At 45.6% G+C, this 16,092-nt stretch overlaps 1 protein-coding gene across 1 annotated transcript in view; it reads right to left on the reverse strand.

Moving 5' to 3' along the window:
• MSRA (methionine sulfoxide reductase A) overlaps positions 1 to 16,092 on the reverse strand; it is a 158,583-nt gene that overhangs the window by 49,057 nt on the left and 93,434 nt on the right. The window lies entirely within an intron of this gene.

Raw genomic sequence — 16,092 nt, forward strand, 5'->3', positions numbered from 1 at the left:
ACTTGGGTGTCCAGGGAAAACAACTACTGCAAAGTAAAGAGTCGCTGCTGTTACTAGAAACTGTGCCTCTGCAATGGTCAAGCAGAGAGTGCAAACACTGAACTGTCCAAAAGACACACTGACTTTTTTTTTCCAACCTCCAGTTTGATGAGGACAACAATCCACTGGGCTGTTCTTCACGGGCTGTGCTCCACACGAGCTTCTGCTGCAGCAGGGCACTGTGGTTCACCTCCTGACAAGTGCCGATATCCGAAAGTGACTCAAGGAGGAATTGATTTCTTATTATTCTTATTATTTTGCCCCTTTTAATTTTGTCGGTGATCAAACTGGCTTGGCGTCTTCAACCCTCCAATAAGAACCATCTGTCCCCTTAGGGATGGCTGGGGGTGCTGGAAAGCACGGGCTCCTCTGTGACTCTGAGAGCTCCCTTGCGTCTTCCGTAAAGAAAATCTGTTTTTTGTCCTTTAAAGGTAAAGGTACCCCTGACCGTTAGGTCCAGTCGCAGACGACTCTTGGGTTGCGGCACTCATCTCTCTTTACTGGCCGAGGGAGCCGGCGTACAGCTTCCGGGTCATGTGGCCAGCATGACTAAGCCGCTTCTGGCGAACCAGAGCAGCGCGCGGAAACGCCGTTTACCTTCCCGCCAGAGTGGTACCTATTTATCTACTTGCACTTTGACGTGCTTTCAAACTGCTAGGTTGGCAGGAGCAGGGACCGAGCAACGGGAGCTCACCCCGTCGTGGGGATTCAAACTGCCAACCTTCTGATCGGCAAGCCCTAGGCTGAGTGGTTTAGACCACAGCGCCACCCGCGTCCCATTTAAGAACCTCAAAAAGACTTGATCCAAAAATGGCCAGGCCAAAATCATTAACGCCAACCATACATACGCTCCTGAGTTTAACCACTAGGAACACAGGGAGGACAGAAAGATTGCAAAGGTGGAATTCCATTTCTAGGAGATCCCCCCCTCCCTTAGGCCCAAGCCTGTGCATTTTTAGGAATATTCTGGGGCCTCTTCCTATCAACAGGCAGGTCATAAACACTACTAAATCATTTACAGGGATGGGCTTCAAGTATCTGCATTGTATTTTTAATTGAACTGAGATTGCACATTTTATCAACCAAAAAACTATAGCTGAATTAAAGTGGTGTACAGTAATATCACCAGCAGATGGCTGCAGCTGCAGCTTTACTATGTGTCTCTAGCAGTGGTGCAACACTATTATAAGGTACCGGAAGCGTATGTTCAAGGAATAACAGGAGCTGGATTTTTGCACAGGCCACAAGTTCTCCTTTTAAGTGACACAGAAAGTACATTTTTTTAAAAAACAAAAACAAAAAAACCCCAAAGCCAATCAGACAAAAAGAGCGCTTGTTTGGAATTTGTTAACTGCTGCCCAAATGATTATTGCAAAGAATTGGGAAAATAACAACAAACAATCTGCTGAGGAATGGTGTAAGAATTCGGCATACTTTACCGTACTAACAAGAAAGCTTACTGCTGTTACTCAGATACACTTAAGCAGACAGCGGCCTAGAAATGCATTTTGAGGTGCGGGGAATGGCTACTACTCATAGCTTTTTGCAATGAATAAGATCCTCGGGAAAGAATCTGATCATGTACGTCATTTATGTTCTATTATTTACAAATCCAGAGAGGAATCAGGTGTTTTGCTATATATCTGTGAGAGTGTTATTAATTGTAATACTCGGTATGTATCATTACAATTAAGAACCAAAGGTGATATTGCATGAAAGCAGAAACCAGTGATTTGTTTTCCAAAATAGCCGTTTTTCATTAGCCACTATAAGGCTAGAATTTTAGGGAAATGTCACAGAAGTTATGGAGTGGGAGCCTGTGGACAAATGGCTTTGATTTCAGTACACAGTTGTTCACTTTGGTAAATCTACAGAAAGCGGGAGCTGGGCATTGATTTTTCTAGCATTGACGGGGATTTAGCTGAAAAACCCAGTTACTGGGCAATTCTGGTTTATTCATAGCTGCTGCTGCAGCAGCAAAATAAAGGAGCCGCTTCTTATTTCATTTAAACAACAATGACCAAGTATGTCCCTCGCTTACCCTGCTCATCAATCCGTTCTTGGAGACTTGCATCTTATGCTCTTCTTTTATCCTTGCATGTGAACATCGTGGGGGTGTGGGAGGATAACATAAAAGCAAAGACACCGGCAGTGATCTGGGTGTTTGGGTGATGTGGGTGTCCAGCTGACTTCAAGCAAAAGTTGCTCCATTTACAATGATGTTTCAAGGCACCGTTAATGCTTTGATGGATCACACCAAAGAGAACTAAAATAATTCCTAGGCATCGGGCAGAGAGTTTAACATGCAGGAGGGCAAGCGCTAGAAAGCCCAGGAAAAAGAGGACGAGGCAGACAATGGAGACATGTAGCTTTAAAGAAACAAAAATTAAGATTTCTTTTTCAACCTTGCTGGTGGAGAGATGTGGTGGAGGCTGGGCTCTTTTCTACGGGCCACGTTTCAAATGCCTCCAAGGAGCTCCCTCGATCTGCCAGTGTTGGCTGTGATTCTTCTCCATCCACTGCCGAGAACGTGGTTGGTCCTTGCAGCTCTGCGATTCCTTGAGCAACAAGGCCACGTCAGTAATGAGCAGAGAGTCTGCGGTTCGCGTTGCGGTCGCACGTTGCAAATGAAAAGTTTCATGAGAGGTTAAGTGTGAGAGCCAGTGTGGTGTAGTGGTTAAGAGCGGTAGACTCGTTATCTGGGGAACCGGGTTCGCGTCTCCACTCCTCCACATGCAGCGGCTGGGTGACCTTGAGCTAGTCACACTTCTCTGAAGTCTCTCAGCCCCACTCACCTCACAGAGTGTTTGTTGTGGGGGAGGAAGGGAAAGGAGAATGTTAGCCACTTTGAGACTCCTTCGGGTAGTGATAAAGCGGGATATCAAATCCAAACTCTTCTCTCTCTTCTTCTTCTTCTTCTTCTTCTTCTTCTTCTTCTTCTTCTTCTTCTTCTTCTTCTTCTTCTGGCACCTCTCGCGGCGGCCATTCGTGGGCACCCTGCTCATGTCAACCGCCTACCCGTCATTCCATGGGGGGCAGCTAGCTACCAAATGCACCATCCGATTTGCCAGCACAAACTAGGCCAAAAACACTCTCCCCTCGCGTTGTGTGGTGGCGTTCAGAAAGGGTAGCTCTGCTCCTGGCAAGCATGCGAGATGCCCCCATTTAACCAACAGCTGGAAGAAGCCATGAGGTTTTGGCAGGGTGGGGAGAAGCAGGTACCATGATCATAAAGCAGAGTAAGCCCCGTCCACGTACAGAGGTCCTCTAAGGTAATTATGCTACAGCTGGGTCTCCATTTCCCTGGTGCACCTAGTCTGCAGCATACTTAGACTAATGCTTAATGCAGCTCTTATCATTTGTTGTGTGCTCAAGGGAAATGGGAGCCGAACTCCCAATCATTCATCATTCTAGAGAGTGCCTCATTAAACTAAACAATCCAATAAAAAACAAAGTCAGATAAGATATAGCTGAAGTTCTTCAGAATCAGTTTATCTCTTAGTAAATTTTATTGTGGAGAGGAGGATTGAGGACGGATTTGCTAGTCTCCCAGGGCCCGAATTTGGAAGGTGAGGAAAAATACACTGCAGAGAGAATCAAATGTATTATTTCAAGCTAGAAAAGTTGGAATCTTTGAGGGCTGTTTAAGACTGGCCTGGATATCATGGACCCAGGATTCCTCCAACGGACTTGTTCAGAAGTAACTATGCGCATCTGCATTGACAGGGAAGGGGTGCAGAATCTGACCCCTGAGCAAGGTACGCCAGTGACTAAAATGACTAAGGTCTGATGCTTCCAAAAATGGCCTTTCCCCAGAAATTTTGGAAATACTTAACCAATTTAAAATGGCATTGACTTCTGGTGAAGAAAGGGTTTCTGCTTGAGAGTGATCCCTGCTAGCACTCATAGAAGAGGCCTATTTTTTATTTTAAATCCATCTAGAGGTTTGATATGGGGAGAGGTGGGGATGAACACATAGAAATGGTTCGGAAAGGAAGGAAGGAAGGAAGGAAAACTTTGTAATGAAGTAATGTTTTTCAAAATTACGGGATATTTTTTTCCTGGGATCCTCGGTATGGCAAGATCTGTACATGAAACATTACCCACACAAAATCCTAAATCATATGGGTGTGATAATGTTCTTCTTGGGAAGAAAGCAATGACAAACCTAGATAGCATCTTAAAAAGCAAAGACATCACCTTGCCGACAAAGGTCCGTATAGTTAAAACTATGGTTTTCCCAGTAGTAATGTACGGAAGTGAGAACTGGACCATAAAGAAGGCTGATCGCCGAAGAATTGATGCTTTTGAATTCTGGTGCTGGAGGAGACTCTTGAGAGTCCCATGGACTGCAAAAAGATCAAACTTATCCATCCTTAAAGAAGTCAGCCCTGAGTGCTCACTGGAAGGACAGATCCTGAAGCTGAGGCTCCAGTACGTTGGCCACCTCATGAGAAGACTCCCTAGAAAAGACCCTGATGTTGGGAAAGATGGAGGGCACAAGGAGAAGGGGACGACAGAGGATGAGATGGTTGGACAGTGTTCTCGAAGCGACTAGCATGAGTTTGGCCGAACTGCGGGAGGCAGTGAAAGATAGGCATGCCTGGCGTGCTCTGGTCCATGGGGTCACGAAGAGTCGGACACGACTGAACGACTGAACAACAACAACAACAAATATTTCTTGGCATCGCTAATACAGCTATGAATTTATAACGTGACTCTGGGCATGTGCAAAGTGCTTTCCCCTCCCTGCTTAGCAGAGCTGGAAAAAGCTGAAGCAGTTGCGTGCCTGCATGCTGGAAACCTAAGGCTGGTGCTGAGGAGTCTGAAACATTTATTTTTAAACAGAATGTGTGAGAGACAGAGGGAGGCAGAGAGAGAGAGAGAGAGAGAGAGAGAGAGAGAGAGAGGGCACGGATCAAAGGAGAACAGAGTTTAAAATTAAATCTGCTCCAGGTGCAGAATGGCCCTCTCGGTCGCTCAATTGTCATAGCAATTCTGATGACAGCTGTGCTGTAAATGGAAGTTAATTATAATATCTGAGGCCTGTCATCTACATTTCCGCCGTTTGAACTGGCAGGAGGAAAGGCCCCCACGTGCAACTGCATCTGAATCCTAAGCAGTTCAAAAGGAAACACAGCGAGATGTTAAACAAAAGGAGCCCACCACTCGCGCTTCCCAGCTTGACGACTGTCCTTTGGCGACACCCACACTTGAGGGTCAAGATAATGGCATTGACCGGCAGGGGACCAGGGCGGGCGGGGAGGGGAGGGGGCTCTCCGCAGCGCAAGCTGGGCAGGGTGCGCAGCTGGCCATTCAAGTGACCTCTTGGGTGATGCCCTTCTTTGACATTGCCTGTTAATGCGTCCCGGGCTAAGGGTTGATCGGAAACAATGGCAGGCAGGCACCCTGCGCAGGAAACCCTTGACACGGCAGGCCTTTCCTTCCTCCTTTTGAGGATGCAGCCAATGGGCACGTTCCCTAGGCTGGCTACCATGGCAACCATACTGCAGCTCAGTAGCACATTCGAGGTGTCACGTGAAAGAAGATGAATGTGCTGCACGGGAAGGGGGGGCCGCAAGGAGGCGAGGAAGGAGGCCGAGAGGCAGATGATCGCGCTCAGAATTATACATTCCCACCAGGGGGAGTGAGTCCTTTTTAAAGAGCAAAGCTGGTCCATTTCCACTTTTTAAAGGTCCCAGGCCATCTCACATTATATTGTATGGTATATTTTATATATATGTTAAAGGTAAAGAGACCCCTGACAGTTAGGTCCAGTCACGGACAACTCTGGGGTTGCGGTGCTCATCTCGCTTTATTGGCCGAGAGTGTCGGCATACAGGTTCCGGGTCATGTGGCCAGCATGACTAAGACCACTTCTTTTTTTTTCTTCTTTTTTGATGAAAATTTATTGAAATTTTCTATTGACTAAGACCACTTCTGGCGATACCAGAGCAGCGTGCGGAAATGCCGTTTACCTTCCCACCGGAGCGGTACCTATTTATCTACTTGCACTTCAACATGCCTTCGAACTGCTAGGTGGGCAGGAGCTGGGACTGAGCAACGGAAGCTCACCCCGTCGTGGGGATTCGAATCGCCGACCTTCCAATCGGCAAGGCCTAGGCTCAGTGGTATGTTCGGGTTGCCATATTTCAAAAAGGGGAAATCCGGACACAAAAGTTGAGGTTTTGGCCATGTTTTTGTGGCCAAAGTTGTTGATCCCAGGCGCTGTATATTTATGTACACGTACACACACACACACACACACACACACACACGTGTGTCTGCATTCCTCTCCATTACAGACCTGAAGCAATGATTGTTGTTTTAAAACCAAATGCAACTCTGACCCAATGTTTTGGGAAGATGGGGAAGAATGCCATCCTGCACAGAGAATCTATTTTCTCTCTCTAGCGATTTGCACAGAAATTAATGATATATGAACCCCAAATTCATTACACTGGAATCCCAAAGAAAAGACCCCCTGAAATGCCTGTACAATTGAACAAATCTACATTTAACTACCCGGTACCCACCCTCCAAAGTTATCACTCAGACGTTTATCATTTATCAAAACAAAATCGAAAATTCTTTCTAGTAGCACCTTAGAGACCAACTGAGTTTGTTCCTGGTATGAGCTTTCGTGTGCATGCACACTTCTTCAGATACACTGAAACAGAAGTCACCAGATCCTTAAATATAGTGGGGGAGTGGGGAGGGGTATTACTCAGAAGGGTGGTGGGAATGGGTGATAGGCTGATAAGTGTGGAAAACCTGTTGACGACTCTAAACGGCTGCAATTAGTCTTGCAGGGAAAGGCAAGGGGTGAGATGGCTAAAGATGGCTTTGTTATGTATAATGAGATAAGAATCCAATGTCTTTGTTCAAACCAGGTTTCTCCATGGTTTTAAGTTTGGTGATTAGTTGCAATTCAGCCACTTCTCTTTCCAGTCTATTTCTGAAATTTCTTTGTATTAAGACAGCTACTTTTTAGAGATTTTTTTTTTAAAGGTAAAGGGCCCTTGTACTGTTAAGTCCAGTCAAAGTCGACTGTGGGATTGTGGCGCTCATCTTGCTTTCAGGCCGAGGGAGCCAGCGTTTTGTCCACAGACAGCTTTCCTGGTCATGTGGCCAGCATGACTAAACCACTTCTGGCACAATGGGACACTGTGATGGAAACCAGAACTCACGGAAATGCCATTCAGTGTATCTGAAGAAGTGTGCATGCACACGAAAGCTCATACCAGGAACAAACTCAGTTGGTCTCTAAGGTGCTACTAGAAAGAATTTTCGATTTTGTTTTGACTATGGCAGACCAACACGGCTACCCACCTGTAACTGGTTTATCATTTATGTAAGTGGTGAAACTGGAGTTGCATCAGTCATTGCTGCTCAAATAAGAACGGCTGCTATCTGCAAACCACAAATGGTAACCAGTGCTGCCAGACCTCAGGTAGAGCATCTATGAAATTTTATTTGCACCAGGGCTGACTAGTGCTTAGTTCTGGGACCTGTAGTCTGGACATGGCTCACACCTGTAATATACTAATGAAGAAACAGGTCCCTTGACCATGTGTGTAGTCAGCCCAGTGGTCCAGGTGATGGGCCTTTCAGGATGGAGTGTGTGGGTTTCAGGTAAGCTTCCATACTTCATACTTGAAAATAAGGCGCTGCCTGGCAGTAACAACAGCAGCAACAGGGATATACTTATATTCCGTTCTTCAACTAAACCTATCTAGAGAAATGAGTAATCGGCCCATCACAATTAAAACACTCTACCTGTCTTGAACAAACCAATAAATTGAACAAACTAAGAAATAAACCCATTATTTGCAAACCAGATGTTAGATCCCACTAACACCGCAGAAAACATTCCACATTTTTATATGCAGTACCATGAACATTTATATTCCGCTTTCCCCACTACACTCCAAGCTTTGTATAATGCCAGTAATCCTTTCAACTCTGTAAGGGAAGCATTAATGGCTGGGTTCCAGCTGCCCAGGTGAGCTATGCTATCTGCCATCTTTAGCTGTATCTTTAGCTGCAGGCCCAACAATCACCATTCACAAAAGGCTGGTTAATTTGAGTTTCGAGGGAAATCCCTGAAGCTGAAGATCTGAGAGATTTTCATAAAGCCTGTAAGTATTTTCCCAGGAGCCGTCTACAGACTACACTTATTTTTCACTACCACTCAATCTCTGAGGTTTTAGTCAACTAGCTCAGTGGTTCCCAATCAGGGGTCCATGGACCCCTGGAGATCCGTGGAATGCACCCAGAGGCTCCACGGCCCCACCCCTTGACTCCCCAGCATGGTGTAGTGGTTAAGAGCGGTAGACTCGTAATCTGGGGAACTGGGTTCGTGTCTCCACTCCTCCACATGCAGCTGCTGGGTGACCTTGGGCTAGTCCCACTTCTCTGAAGTCTCTCAGCCCCACTCACCTCACAGAGTGTTTGTTGTGGGGGAGGAAGGGAAAGGAGAATGTGAGCCGCTTTGAGACTCCTTCGGGTAGTGATAAAGCGGGATATCAAATCCAAACTCTTCTTCTTCATCATCATCATTTTCACATTGTAATATCACAAATTTTATGGTCTGTTTTAGCGCTGTTCGGTTTTTCAATATACAGTCGTACCTTGGTTCTCAAATGGAATACATTCTGGAAGCCCATTCGAATTCCGAAAACATTCGAAAACCATGGAGCGGCTTCCGATTGGCTGCAGGAGCTTCCTGCACTCAACCAGAAGCCGCGGAAGCCACGTCGGAAGTTTGGCTTCTAAAAAAACTTCGCAACACTTACTTCCGGGTTTGTGGCGTTTGGGAGCCAAAACGTTCGAGTCACAAGGCATTCGAGAACCAAGGTACGACTGTAGTGGTGATAACACTGCAATAACTGTATGCAGTTATATATGCAGCAATGTATCTCTCCTTGTGCGAGGGAAAACAGGGCAGTCGATATCCAGGCACTGCCCATATTGCACAATGATCTCAGCTGATAACGCTGCTCATCTGAGACCAGGGCAGCTGATCGCTCTCACTTCAAGGCATCGTGGCACTACCCTCCCCTGGCACCAAGGCAATCCCATCCAATCTCTGTGACTGCTCCTTCATTCATCCCCATGCCTGATCTCTAATTTCAGACATCGTGATATATCAGAATATCGCAGTGTTTAGCTGCTGATATATCACGATGTTGAAAACCAGACTACCACTCAGTCCTAGTCTGTTTTTTTAGTATACCTAAAATCCTTTGCTTATTAGGGGTACACCACATTTTGTTCAAAAATTTGCTTTGCAGAGGTAACTATCACAGAGTTATCAAAAATTTCACAAGTAAAGGGGTCCATGGCTTGGCTTTCAATAAGTACGGGGGGTCCTCGGTAATTAGCTAATTGGGAACCACTGAACTAACTGATTGATGGAAATAAATTCACAAAAACCTCCAGGCAACTGCTTTCTCCCCTTGAAGATAAAGACGGAAGAGTGACTTTAACTCAATAGCCAAATAAACATCACTACTCATTGTTCAATTTATGCTTCTGCATTACAGTTAATACACCATGGCCAAAATGTTTTCAAACATTTATACATATGCCCTTCAATCACAGCTACTATTAATGTGACAAACGTAGTGTACAGGCCTCATCACCAACCCATCTACAAGTTCAGTTCCCTGTGCTGGATTTGTGAGTAAAATTAATGAGCAGCTGAGCTTCTGTGAAAAGCGTACAAGTGTTTTCTACTCGGTTCCAGGGACCTTCCTGCTTTCCAATAGACAACAAATGGGGATACATTATAGGCCGTAAAATGGAAGCTGAGAGCGTCAGACATGTGCATCAGATAGCAGGAGGTGTGTGTGCTAGCCTGCAAAAATTGTGATACAAGGGTTGGGAGGAGGCATTGAAACATGTTAAAGATTCCCACAGAAACTAAAGATACAGCAGTGGATCCATTTGGGCAACAGACAAAAACTCCCCAAGTTTAAGTATCCTAGACCCAAGTGCACATCCAGTTTTTAACTAGGCTCCTTTTGGGGTAATTCCCAGTGCTGAGCTGCTTTTTTGCAGAGCAAGGTTTAAAAAGCAATTTGTTGTTTTCTGCTGGGAGGCCCTTGAAAAAGTATGGCGTGCCTGCGCTCTTCCTCTGCTGGTTCCTGCGGATCAAGGCGTATGGTCAGGATTCATTCTTGATCTTGCTTGAGTGTGCCAGTTTCGGTAATGTTTGACTTTGGTACTCAGAACCAGCCCTACCCTACAGCAGTGTTTTTCAACCACTGTTCCGCGGCACACTAGTGTGCCGCGAGATGTTGCCTGGTGTGCCGTGGGAAATTACTTTATATATAGTCAATATAGGCACAGAGTTAAATTTTTTAACATTTTCTAATGGTGGTGTGCCTCGTGATTTTTTTCATGAAACAAGTGTTGTTGTTGTTCAGTCGTTCAGTCGTGTCCGACTCTTCGTGACCCCATGGACCAGAGTACGCCAGGCACGCCTATCCTTCACTGCCTCTCGCAGTTTGGCCAAACTCATGTTAGTAGCTTCAAGAACACTGTCCAACCATCTCATCCTCTGTCGTCCCCTTCTCCTTGTGCCCTCCATCTTTCCCAACATCAGGGTCTTTTCTAGGGATTCTTCTCTTCTCATGAGGTGGCCAAAGTACTGGAGCCTCAACTTCAGGATCTGTCCTTCTAGTGAGTACTCAGGGCTGATTTCTTTGAGAATGGATAGGTTTGATCTTCTTGCAGTCCATGGGACTCTCAAGAGTCTCCTCCAGCACCATAATTCAAAAGCATCAATTCTACGGCGATCAGCCTTCTTTATGGTCCAGCTCTCACTTCCATACATTACTACTGGGAAAACCATAGCTTTAACTATACGGACTTTTGTCGGCAAGGTGATGTCTTTGCTTTTTAAGATGCTGTCTAGGTTTGTCATTGCTTTTCTCCCAAGAAGCAGGCGTCTTCTGATTTCGTGACTGCTGTCACCATCTGCAGTGAAACAAGTGTGCCTTTGCCCAAAAAAAGGTTGAAAAACACTGCCCTACAGGACTCACAACTTTCCAGCTGCCCTACATTTTTAAAGCACATCTGCTGGCGAGTTGACCTCCAGCTGTAATAAGTAACTCTGTGTTCCTGCCTTCTCTTGCTCTGGAATGTTTCCCTGGATTTGAGACCTGGCTGCACTTTGGATTTCTACTGGGACCCACTGGCCTGTCGCTCTGCACTGATTTCCTTTCTCAATTTCTGCTGCTTTGACCAAGCTCCGCACTCTGTGGGACCTTGATCCTGTAAGATGCATTGGCTCTTGCTAATACACAATAGCCTATGTAGGGGAAGGGGGCTCATACGGATGTGGCTACTGAGAAAAAGGCAACTTCAGCCAATATAGGAAGGCGCAAACGTGAGCTGCTTCATTTGACTGCACTGCAGTCATGTCTCAAGGCCACCAGAGGGCAATGAAATAAACCAGGTTCTCCCGTGGTCGTAGGTCTGAATTTCAACATCTTACAGCAGGCAAGTCAATTACAGCAGCTTTCCCCTTTGCTGCAATAAAATGCCATTGAATAATGTGGATGTTTATTTGCTGTGGCAGTTGATACTTAACACCAATTTGCACATTTGGAAGAGATAATGACAAGTTTGGAGGGGCGCGGGAGGGGGGAGGGGGAGAGAAATGATCACACAAGATATAATTAAACAATTGCAATAGTAAGAAATGATTACACCAACACAGAAACAGGGCAGGTGATGCCCGACAGTTGCACAGAGAGATAAATGGGCTATTTAGCATGAGCAACAACTGGAGAGTCAAATATATTAATGCCATTAATGCGGATTCGAGGAAAATATGTTTTGGAGCACACTGTGCAAATGTTCAGAGCCATGAAGTGCCATCCACAGATATTCCTGGCACACCACCACACGTGTCAGAACCAGCTTAGGAACTAGCCTATCCAAGGCATCCCTTGGGCTAAGAGACTGTAGGGCTCTGCACCCAACTGACATGTGCCTTCTGTCACTGGAGAATCATAGAATCATAGATTTGGAAGAGACCACCAGGGCCATCCAGTCCAACCCCCTGCCAAGCAGGAAACACCACCAAAGCATTCCTGACAGATGGCTGTCAAGCCTCCGCTTCAAGACCTCTAAAGAAGGAGACTCCACCACACTCCTTGGCAGCAAATTCCACTGCCGAACAGCTCTCACTGTCAGGAAGTTCTTCCTCATGTTTAAGGGGAATCTTCTTTCTTGTAGTTTGAATCCATTGCCCCGTGTCCGCTTCTCTGGAGCAGCAGAAAACAGCCTTTCACCCTCCTCTATATGACATCCTTTTATATATTTGAACATGGCTATCATATCACCCCTTAACCTTCTCTTCTCCAGGCTAAACATACCCAGCTCCCTAAGCCGTTCCTCATAAGGCATCGTTTACAGGCCTTGGACCATTTTGGTTGCCCTCTTCTGGACACGTTCCAGCTTGTCAGTATCCTTCTTGCTCTGTGGTGCCCAGAACTGGACACAGTATTCCATGTCAGAACCAGCTAAGGAACTAGCCTATCCGAGGCATCCCTTGGGCTGAGACTGTAGGGCTCTGCACCCAACTGACATGTGCCTTCAGTCACTGGAGAAGAAGGCAACAGAGCCTTGCTGAGAAATAGGTGACCCTGGACGGGGTCTGCTGCAATGGATCGTACAATTCTATTGGTGGATGGAGCAGATCAGAAGGCTTTCTAGGGGTCAGAGATAACTTGAACTACTCTGGCCTACCACGGGGACGGAGGGGAATTGTGTTCGGTCTGCATGTTCAAGCAAACTAACCTAATTCACACCTTCCAGACTAACACACAGACTGGAATGTAATTGTCCTTGGATTTTGCTCTTCTCCAAATGTTATGATATGGATTTTAGCACTAAAATGTACCCAAATGCATTACAAGAAATACGCGCTTTATAATAAACTATGTTTAGAAATGAACGCATTGAACTAAAATAGTCCTTAATCAAAATGTTGTAATAACATATATTCAAGTAACGTCTGAATACAAACTTGCATACTTAAAAAGAAAAGAAAAAAGCAGAATGAAAAAGCATGTGTGAAATCAACCGAGACCAGAAACAGTCTGGTCCTTAGCCTATTTATGGATGCTTTTACTGCTTTCACTCTATTTTGCATGTCGTAAAGTTTATGATATACTTTATGAAAGTGTGGCTTATGTATATTTCAATAAATAAAATTAAATAAGTTCCTTTAGAGGCTTCCTTGATGGTATGGCTCTGCAATTCTCTTCTTCAGCCAGAGCTGGACAGTGTCACAAAGTCTGAATTGCTGCCTGACACCCTTTGTGCCCCATGTTCAGAACCAGCTGCGGGCTTAAGTCCAGGCAATGGCTTCTGCGGGAATATTTGCAAGCTCATCTAGCCCACCTTCCCAGCCAAAAACATCTAATACTGAGAAAAGCAGGTATAACGTGCTGATTGGCAATTCACTTATCCCCACTGACTCAGTCCACAAGTCAGATAAGGAACACACAAAAGCAACTGCCCCAGATTTTCCAGGGCGTGCTTGTTGCACCCCAGAAGGGCAGTGAGAGAAATCCCCACCCTAGCACTCCTTATGACTTAAGCCCTAAGCAGCTGCTTAACACCCACATCTGCTAAAGCGGTCTCTAGTTCACAGAATCTTGTGCTATAATAATACTGGTTATCCTCTAATGTGCCACAAGCCTCTTGGTTCTTTTTCTGCTGCAACTGACTCTCTTTGCCTGGAAGTGGCTCACTGAAAATTACAGCTAAACGACACTAAATTGCACCCTTCATTCACTGAGATTACAGAAAGATTATTTAACATACTGTATATTAAATATCTAAGTCTGCAATTCCATATGTACTGAAGCCCCAATAGGGCTCATTTTTTCCCAAAGACACTGCACATTACCTAAATTAAGGACAATATTGTCCCAAGAACAGATAAACATGTTTCATTTAAACTTCCTATGAATAATTCCACTGACTTGATCTTTCAAGAAACATCTGTGCAGATAAGCAGGAAAAATGGTAAAGAAAAGGGAACTGCTGAATTAAAATGCAAGAATATTAGCATGGGAGGGAGCAAGGGAACACCCCAGAGTAAGGCGAAAAAGAGAACGACAAGGTATACATGGAATAAGTAGTAAAATGAACCACTCCAGAGATAAAGAGACACTGAGAAAGAGTCTGGTGAGGGTGTTTGGAACAGCCTCACCTCTTTCAATTCATCAAAAGCCTCTTCAGTCTCCTCATTTAAGGAAGTCAAATATGCATGGAGGACAGTCTCTCTTGAGACTGTATCATCTTGGACTGCAAGTGGGGATCGACTGCGTTGAATGTACCCTTATACGCAACCCCACCCAAAACCTTTGCCTGTGGAAAGGTATCCTATCAGTAAGGAGGAAAAGGGGAAAGGGAAGCTAAGGACTTGCTAGAGGCATAGAGACCCTCACAAATCAGGCCGCCGTCCCTGATTAGAGGGCCAACGCTTGCGTGGTCGCGCAGTCACGTCCGACCTCCTATCAGTCAGACACAGGCCAGTACTTATCCATCCAAGTTGGCAGCCCAAAACAGACAATGACAGGACTGCCAGCTCCAGGCTGAGCACACCAGGAGGGGAGCTGCGGACACTGAACCTCAGTTTGTGGGTGCAATGAAGAGAGTCAAACCTGCCAGCTTAAAATCTGCTTAACCCTTCACAGGACACAGCAGACAATCTGTGCCAAGCAATCCTAAATCTATAGGTCTGGTACTATACTGTCCTGTCCCCCTCTACCCATCCTCGCCCTCTCCTTTTGGCATTCATCATGGCAAATTTCTGGAGGTGAGGAAGGAAAGAGTTGTTCTTTCAACTTTCTCCAGGGTTTAAATCAAATAACGGCTCTTAGAGCAAGAATGCCAACAACATAACTAGAACTACCCACAGCCCTCTGGGGAGGAAAACTACACTGTAAACCCAAGTTTCAATCGTTACCAGCTGACAAATATGTTTGGGGGTGAGAAGTCAGAGGTAGAGCATATGTTTTGCAGGAGAAGGTCTCAGGAGTGCATGGATGATGCTATTGCGTGCTTTAGTATGTAAGGAAGCGGCCAACTTACCAATTGCCAGTCACACTTGATGGCTTTACACCTTAAGAGGAGCCTGCAGGATCAGGCCAATGGCCCATCTGGTTCAGCATCCTATTCTCGCAACAGCCAACCAGATGCCTACGGGACTTCTGAAAGCTGGATCTGAGCACAGCAGCACTCTCCCCACCTGCGATTCCCAGCAAGTGCGATTCCCAACAACCTTCCAAGATACCTCCAGACAAAAACTATGGAGACAACCTCCTGGTAATCAAGACCTCCTTGATGTAAGCCCATGTCTGCCTACAGAGCTGGGAACTGACATACTGCTGAAGTATCTCTCTCTAGTGCATTGTTCAAACTCTTTCTAGGCTTCCTTAGAAGCTTATCAGGGGTTCCTCCAGGAAAAGACCATTAATGAAGGCTTGGGTTGACATGGACCAATGGTAAAGCCCAAGAGGTTTGGCCAGTGCCCTGTGTAAACAGCAAGGGCACTGCTGAATGGGACTCTGAATCTGACATAGGTTCCTCGAGAAATGCATAGACTCACTAGCAAGCAAATGGATAAGGAAAGGGCTCCCTCGGGGGAGGAATATGAAAAGCATTGCTCTGGTGCTCAGTTAGTTTTGACTATGACTGCCAAAAGCATTAAGGAAAAAAAAGGATAATGCCAGCAGATTTAAATGCAGAAGAAGCAGCAGCAGCAACAGTATAAACCAATGTCATGCAAACCCCAGATGTTCCAACAGGGAGAGATGGCAACATCAGCATGGAGTTCACGGTTCGGAGTGATGAATTCTCTCTTCTGCTAGGTGCGACACCATGAAAAAAGTATAGCGAGGCCAAAATGATCTCTCATGTGAGTGCACTAATAGCCAGGCAAGAAACCCAACAGGGAGCTAGTCTCCAGGAAGGCTGGAAAACTCACGCTGGCACTTAGAACTCTGCAAAACTTTGTAGCAA

The sequence above is a fragment of the Lacerta agilis genome, chromosome 3 (genome assembly GCF_009819535.1).
Source record: "Lacerta agilis isolate rLacAgi1 chromosome 3, rLacAgi1.pri, whole genome shotgun sequence".
Taxonomy (NCBI): domain Eukaryota; kingdom Metazoa; phylum Chordata; class Lepidosauria; order Squamata; family Lacertidae; genus Lacerta; species Lacerta agilis.